Below are 8,699 nucleotides of genomic sequence, written 5' to 3'. Positions count from 1 at the left end.
GAAACAATTTCTAGTATTAGTACAGTTGCTGAGCTTGCTGCTGGTCATTGCAGCGCAAGGGAGCCGTACCAAAGGCCTGACATAGGTCATGCATGCAGTCAATGTACTTTCATCGCTTGTTGAGCAATGGAAGCCATCTAAGCAAGAAGATTTGGATGAGATGGATGCAATCAACTTCGATGTGCCGTTAAATGAAGCAGTAAAGATGTGGCAGGCTGCGGAGGGCAAAAGCAACATTGATGAATCCTCATCTTCATCGATCTTTCCTAGCGGGCATACCACCCAGACCAGCATTCCTAATCGGCCTTCTGGATTTGCAGAGTCGTTTACATCATCAGATGGGCGGTAAAGTTATTGAGAGTTACCTTGGTGGCTTGTAGTGTTATTTATACATCTGCTGCTTCATGTTTGTTCCTCTTGTGCTTTTCAGATTTTAGTTGTTGCCAACTTTTAAGTCATAGTAGTTTCAAATGTTCTGGTACATTAGAGCTTGTGGAGATGACTACTAGACAGAATTATCAATGAAGAGGTGATATGTAAATGTAATGATAATCCTTCATTCCTTCGTGGACTTTGTTTAGATGTGTTTAGTAGTGGCACATACCTTTGATTAATCATCCTAAGTTCAGAACTGCAGATAGCACTAACGGATTGTTATATTCACCACACTATCCTAAGCTAGCCTTGGATTATACCATGCTATGCATTCTCCGCATAGTCCCTTGATTGTTGTATGTCTTCTAGCTTTTCTAAACTGGTGGGTTATAATCGCGGTAAGTAGGGGTTGAGGAATGAACGAATGATGCGGCAGAGGTTTTTACACTAATATCCAGAATCGTTCATGTTAATATAAATGTCTTATTTATCTTTTTGCAATCTTACGTAAGATTGCAAAAGTACTTTATTATAACACAACGGTAACTTTATGTCTATATATGCATTACAGGGGGAACTTATGCATAAAAAGGCCGGTCGGTGTGGTTTGGATCGAAAACTCCAAAAGAATCATGTGGCCCATCGTGGTACGCATATATAAACGCTCCAAAAGTATCGTTAGGTCTTTTGGGGGTTCCCACTCCTGACTTCATCCGTTTCACCAAGTTCCGGTTATATGTTTCTGCGACTTCTGGGATAGTGCCAGTGCGAGGCCAGCCAGTCTCAGACACCACGATACTCACATTTCGGTACTCTGCTTTCTCCATTGCCCAGTAGAATGAATCCACCATAGCATCGAAAAGGTTCTGGTAGGCCAATTCCCCATCATGAACCACAGGGGCGGTTGCATTAAAGAGAGCTTAGTCCAAGGGAACGTGGCTTCGGTCGGCAGCATATGCATAGTATGGATAGACATTGATCATCAGCGGTGCTCCGTATGCTGATAGAAGCCGGAGAACGTCTTTCATGTCATTGAGGTTATTTGCTGCAAACTCACCGGTAGAAGGCGGATAAGAAGCCCCCAAAACTGATGATCCCACAGATGTTGTCACCATATCTGCTTTTCCAATTTTAACGAGCTTGTCTTGTAGAGACTTGATTACGGTTAAAACCTCCCTAGCAAAGGGACCTGGAATCATTTTCATTGCCAACAGTGATGTGAGTGACACGGAAGGACTTTAAGGCACCATCGATAACTTCTGTGTACCACTTGTCCAATTCATCGGCACTTGCCGCCAACTTGGGCACGTCCTCGTTCCGTATGCCAACAGTGCTGCCAACAGTAGTCATGTCAGGCCCGCCTGCCCACTTAATGAACTCGGCAGCGGTGCCAAATACCCTCACATTGTCTATGTCATAAGTGTCGAGTACTCGGAGTGGCAGTAGCCATGCGCTATCAGCATTAAACCCTATGCCTTCGACAAGGACCAACATTGCTGAAGTGACGTACAGAGTGAATATTGTCAACCTAGCCATCACTAATACGGCAACAGTTATTACTTAATATCATGTGGACAGTTATCTTCCCTCAAGGGAAAAGAAAAAATACTTTACGCGTTTTAACATACTGAGATCGAGATCGATACCCTGTTTATGCATGTACTTATCAATATAGATGCCAAACCAAGATGTGTGCATTAATCTCAAATTAGGTGATTTGTGTATAGCTTACTAATGACACAGGAAAAGGAACCGCATGCATGCAGAAAGTTAGAAGATCTAGAAATAGTTTTGGCATCTTAAACATTTAGCCAACACTAACATATATAAACCAATTGAAAGATCGAGATCGATCATCAATATATGGTAAAAAAAAATGGTTTTACCAATAGATCTACCAAGCGAGATGTTGTATTTATGAGCAGAAAATTTGAAGATAAGTAACTGAATGTGTAATCGAAGACATTTCAGAAAGTGAAAACAAGGTTGCTAAATTTTGATAGGAAAAAAAAATGCTCTTGAAAGAACACATGATAATCAGAGTTGGTGGTTGTGTAGGTTGTGTACAAGGCAAAACTATTCTTCTTTTATCTACACACCGTACCTAATCAAGTTTTCATATGCAACTTCTTTTTGAGAAAGAAGAAAGTTAACTCGAGCCAAAAAAAGGAAGCTCAGAACTCAGAAGTTATGCCACAAATCCTGCAGAAAACAACAATTCTCCTTTTATCTAAAAAATAATTAGTAGAACAACTCGTTCAAGGAAAAGCAAGTTCCTTTTTCAGAAAGAAGATAATTTCACTCCAGCCTAAAAAGAGGAAGCTCAGAAGTTCACAGATACCCCGTAAGAAAAGAAAAAATTTGACGCATCAATAGTTATGCAAGTTGAGGCCAGCTAGCTGCAGCTAGGGTAGTACTCATCACTATAATCTTGTTTAGTATCTATATGATTCGTAACCGTATGTATACATGTTTAGTAGTTACAGTATTTATGTGACACAGAAAGAATGCAAGTTTTATGTCGGAAAGAGTAAAATTTACTAATTTAAAAATAAGTATATTCGTAGGTGGAGATAAGTTAAATTTGTATCGATATATAATTACCTATTAGCTGTTCTATTTTCAAATTATACTGATCAAAATGCATACTCATCAACCTTTGTGATATTGTTATATTTTACTGATATACGTATGTACGTATATGTATACATTCTATATATATTTATATATATCATGCCATACGAAGAACACATTACAAAGTATGTAATATGGAAGAGACTACAGCTATGTAGGTATATGATTACCAGTAATGCACATGGAAGGTGATCGGTTGGTTAATGATCATCAATACTGCACAATGTTCATTCTTAATATAGTAAAACGTGTAGTTGAAAAATGTTAGATGCACAATGGTCGTTTTTCCTTTTCCTAATCCCCTCCGAGGTCTGAAATCTTGATGATGACCTTCCAATACATAGTTCTAATTTTGCACATTTTACGCTATTACTGTGTGACTTTGGATCCACTTTCGATTCATTGTTTCTTCTTTTAACCATTTTTTCTGTATATCCAGATATCCTTTCCACATAAACCAAAAATTTCGGGGTTGTTGAACCTACCACATAATCCAAGGAAGTGGGTCTAGTTATTTGAATACTCGACTGTGAAGATATGAGTGGTGTTAATTTGGCGTGGAAGCTAGCTAAAGTTTTATCTTCTGGATGCCCTATGCGCAACCATTGAAATCTAGGGTTTACAATCTGACATGCTACTTGGGGCCGAGTTCGATCAATATATTGAAAGTCTACACTTTCACTTGAGAGGAATTTTGTTGCACTTTTGGAATTGGAAGCAAATGTCTGTAATATCATAATTATTTACGAGATATCTTTAGTTTTTCAAATACTATTGTTAAGTGGTGGTCGGTTCTATTGTTCTAATACATTAGTGATATATAGGCTCGGTAAACACGTGGAGCAAGATACAGATGCTACAAGCTCTCCTTTGGAATGCCATTTGGATTTGATTCCAAGTCATCTTCTAGGGGAGTTTTTTTTTTTTTTTTTTTTAAAGGGTTTGGAACCCAGCCTAACTGGGAGGCTCAGCCCCACGCCCGGTTTATTTATTGAAATTAAAAAATCGTCGGGAGGGACAAATACCCAAAACCCGAGCATACAAAACATCTCAATACAGAGCAAAATACAATGTGGAACTCCAGAAAAGAGCCCAAGAAAACCAAGATTAAGAAAACCTATAACGAGGACAAAAAGATAGATCCTGACCAAAAGAGGAGTATAGAAACGGTGGTAACAAATCCCACCAAACATAGTTATTTGAACTGGCACCATAGTTAGCTAACTAGCTTGTCTGCTACTGAGTTACCTTCCCTGAAGATGTGGGAGATGTGAACATTCATTTGACGGGTTGTTTGCAAGCAGTTACCCCAAATTGTACGAAGATGCCAAGGAACAGACAAGGGAACCTTGAAGTACTTTAACAGAAGCAAAGAATCCACTTCTAACCACAGATTGTGCCACCCATTTGTCCAAGCTAAGCGCACTGCCTCAATGACAGCTAACATCTCTGCGTCTAGAGCACTAGGCACTACAACCCTGGCACAGAAGGCCCCTAGAAATTCTGCCTCACTAGTACGGAAAATCCCACCATAACCTGCAAGAGACGGCCCATGGAAAGATCCATCGGTGTTTACTTTCACCCAATGAATAGGAGGGGGGTGCCATAACACTTGCACAACTCTAGGGGCTGCAGGGCTTAAAGGGGAAAGACCCAGAAGCACAAAAATTGGCAGAGACTGGGGGTTAGAAGAAGGGGTAAAAACCAGAGATGCTGATTCCTTAAAAGACAAGATCAACTTCTGTTTAAAATTCACCTCATTAAAGTCACCTCCATCATGCTTTAATCTGTTACGCTCCATCCAAAAATTCCAAAGGATATTGCAAAAAGAAATATACCAAAGTAGCTTGGAGGAAATAGAGAGGCTAGAAACGAAGTTGCCTTCTAGCAGGTCAACTAATGACATACCTGGATCAAAACGAAGTTTGAAAAGAGACACCACCCAATGCCAGATCAAGAGAGAAGCCTCACATGTAACAAAGAGATGACTTGTGCTTTCAGAGTTAGATTTGCACAATTGGCATCGTGAGCATAGGACTGATCCTCTTCGTTGGAGTAGGTCATCTGTAGGAATTCGATTCAACAAAACCTTCCAAGTCACTAAACTTTTCCGAGGTTGGATGGCACCATGCCATATTTTGCTCCCCCATCTTACCCTTGGCCGCGGGTCAGCAAGGAAACTGTAGGCAGATTGAGCAGTGAGTACACCAGACCGCTCCAAAGCCCATACTGGCTGATCTGGGACATCAATGGTAGGTAATGGAACAGAGTAAATAGCTGCAGCTGCTTGCGGATGCACTAGCTGGAAACTCCAAGGAATTCTCCATTCATTATTATGAATAAAAGTACAAACCTTGTCATAAAGGAATGGAAGAAAATCGGGGGAGCAATGAAAAGAATTTACAAGTGTTTCACCCAACCAATTATCCTTCCAGAATCGAATCAATCTACCATCCCCAACAACCCATTGAAGATTAGCATGAAACTGAGGCCAAAGCTTTTTGAGCCCCAACCAAATCGACGATTTCTTATAGTAGCTGGAAGGAAGCAAACCTGGGGTTAAGAAACGATCATGGAGCAGAATCGCAGAAGGAGTAATTCTTGTGACTACATCCCAGCAACGTTTCAAGAGCAATGACTTATTGAGTGTGAAAAGGTCTTTCAAACCTAGACCACCTCGATATTTGGGGGTGCAACAATTCTTCCAGGCTACAAGTGCACAGCCGTCTTTCATAGGATCACCGTTCCAGAAAAAATTACGAACCCACCTTTGGACTTTCTTCAGAAGTTCATGGGGCCATTCATAAACCTGGAAGCTGTAAATTAACTGGCTATGAATAACAGAACTAATTAATTGCAGCCTACCTGCCTGTGAAAGTAATCTGCCCTTCCAGGAACTGAGCTTGCTCTTCACTTTGTCCGCAATGGGCAGAAGCTAGAAAATCTGATTTAGGCCTCCCCACAAAAATGGGAACACCCAAATAAGTAAAAGGGAAATTGCTAACATTGACATCCAGAATATTCTTTATTCTCACTTGTCGTTGAACTGCAATCTTGCCAAGAAAAAGCTGTGATTTTGCTTTGTTTACATTCTGACCCGAATTTAATGCATATTCATCCATGAATGACATCAAGTTTCCGAGGTACTTGTAGCGACCTTGAAGAAAAACCATTACATCATCCGCAAACAAAACATGTGATGGAGGTGTGACGTAACCTGGAGCTTTAATGCAACGGATCTTTTTTCTATTAACCAAAGAGGTGATACCCCTACTTAGAACTTCCTCTGCAATACAGAAGAGCAGTGGTGACAAGGGGTCACCTTGGCGCACACCCCTGGAGCAAGTAAAATACCCACAAGCTTTGCCATTCACATTTATTGAAAGATAGGCAGATTGCAAAATGCTATTAACATACCTGACAAAAGTTGAGCAGAAGCCAAAAGCGGCAAGAACCCGTAAGAGAAAATCCCAATTCAACGTATCAAAAGCCTTTCTGATATCAAACTTTATAGCAATATTACCATATTTGCAGTTCCCATCAAGGAGGTTTATACATTCTGAGGTTTGGGTAATAGGATCAATGATGGTACGACCTGGGATAAAAGCGCTTTGATTAGGAGACACGATTCGTGCTGCAACGCGACCAAGACGGTCCGCTATAAGTTTCGTAATAATTTTGAACCCAAAGTTGGCAAGCGCAATGGGCCTATAATCAGAAATGGTCTCAGACTCCTGTTGCTTAGGGATGAGTGTAATGATGTTGGAGTTGAAGTGTGGCATAATGTGACCATTTTCAAAGAATGTTTGAACCATCAAAACAACCTCAGGACCAACCACAGACCAGCAAGATTGAAAGAAACTCCCATTAAAACCATCAGGACCTGGGGCACTAAAGCTATCCATACCCATAACAGTATCATGTATCTCCTGAGACGACGGGATTGCAATAAGCACACTGTTCTCTTCCTCAGTAACCAAACATGGGATAATACGTTCCACTAGTCCAGTGTTCAGAATATTCGGATCCCTTGTGAAAGCTTATTCCATGCACCGTCAGTAAAGTTGTACTGACAAAACTAACAGCCCGTGTAAGCCACGCGCCGTTATCTAACGAAGTTACCATATCAAAATTGCTGCCCCTCTGTTGAAACAAACTGAAACTGCTATTCTATACTCTTTGAGTACTCTTGATCGATGTCGACCAGTGACCAGATCGATCTCCATTGCAACCACACCATGGAGCTAGTGTTGGGAAGAGGTCGACCAGCGACCAGATTGATCTCCATTGCAACCACACCATGGAGCTAGTGTTGGGAAGAGGCTGAGATGATTGGGTTGTGAGTTAGAGATGAAGCACGTGACTAGAATTCAAAATTATAATTGAATCACAAGGAAGTACTAATAAAGTAATATGGGGTTCACATCCAAAACCAATCACGTGGACAAGTTATATTGGGTGACGGTGAGCACGTGTGGCCAATCCTGAAACCAAACGCGTGGGTAACCCGCTCTGATATCATGATAAAGTAATCTGGGGTTCACATCCAAAACCAATTGGCAATGGATGGAGTGGCTCAAACCCTTATAAACCCATAAGCAAAGTTATATTTTTCCAATGTGGGAGTTATATTTATACACATTCTCAACAAGTACAACCATGATAAAAATTACTTCCGGCATGGTTATTGGCATAAGAAAGCGTGGCCATTACCGAAGTTCAGCAGCATCGCCAACGGGGACCAAATCGCCGGAAATTAAACTAGGCCGAAGAACCGCAGAGCTGCCAAAGCTCTCGGCAACCGATTCTCCCTCCACACTTGACCAATCGACAAACCAAGACCACAGGCACGTCGGCGATGGAAAGATGAGTTGGATGCGACCAGTTCTCCGCCGCGACATTTCCGGATGGAGGAGATACGGTCGGGTCACCATCATAGCCTCGCTGGTCGAGAAAACGGGTAGAGAGAGCCGGCTCTTCTAGGCCCCTTGGGTCATTAAATTTTTTATTCCTTAAATAATTTTTCATAATTCAAAAATTTTAAAAAATCATAATAAATAATTCGGCAGTCGAAAAATTCTTTAATTCTCACCGACTTGTCCCATTGCGTACCTTATTATCAAGTCCATAAATTAGAGATTTAACATAAAAAAAATTCAGAAAATATTCTTGAGGTCTCTAAACAATCATCAAAACCATAGACTCAATTTCCAATAATTTCACTTTAATTCCTTAAATTTTTTTGAGTAGTAATATATAGTAGGGAGGGTGCACATGTAATTGACAATAGGGCCAAAAACTATAAAGGAATGGAGACGGAAAAAGAGAGCGAAAACAATAGGGTCGGAGAATATGTGTATTTGACATTACCTTAGTAGTAATATATCCATGTATTCCACTTTAGTTTCTTAAATTTTACAGAGTAGTAATAAATTTTTCATTAAATTTATCGACTTTCAATTTCATTCAAAAAAATTAAATTAAAATAATTCACCAAATTCATTTTCGTAAAGACTTAGATTCATTTAGTCAACCAAAGTTACTTTTACTTTTACAACCAAAGATTTATCAATTAAGTTTTTCAAAGAGCAACTTTATCAAGACATAAGAAACTAGGAAAGCCAACTTTTGGATGAGAGAATTGAAATATTGTATGTAGGTTATAAAAAATTTATCTAATTTCGTCATAG

The 8,699-nt window shown here is 40.1% G+C and overlaps 2 pseudogenes; one reads left to right on the top strand and one right to left on the bottom strand.

The window, feature by feature from the left end:
- LOC133712783 (receptor protein kinase TMK1-like) overlaps positions 1-8,699 on the top strand; it is a 138,741-nt pseudogene that overhangs the window by 2,828 nt on the left and 127,214 nt on the right.
- Positions 7-1,999, bottom strand: LOC133712792 (probable glucan endo-1,3-beta-glucosidase BG4; annotated as a pseudogene).

Source organism: Rosa rugosa, chromosome 5, assembly GCF_958449725.1.
Source record: "Rosa rugosa chromosome 5, drRosRugo1.1, whole genome shotgun sequence".
Classification (NCBI taxonomy): Eukaryota; Viridiplantae; Streptophyta; class Magnoliopsida; order Rosales; family Rosaceae; genus Rosa; species Rosa rugosa.
This window is presented reverse-complemented; position numbering and strand designations above follow the sequence as displayed.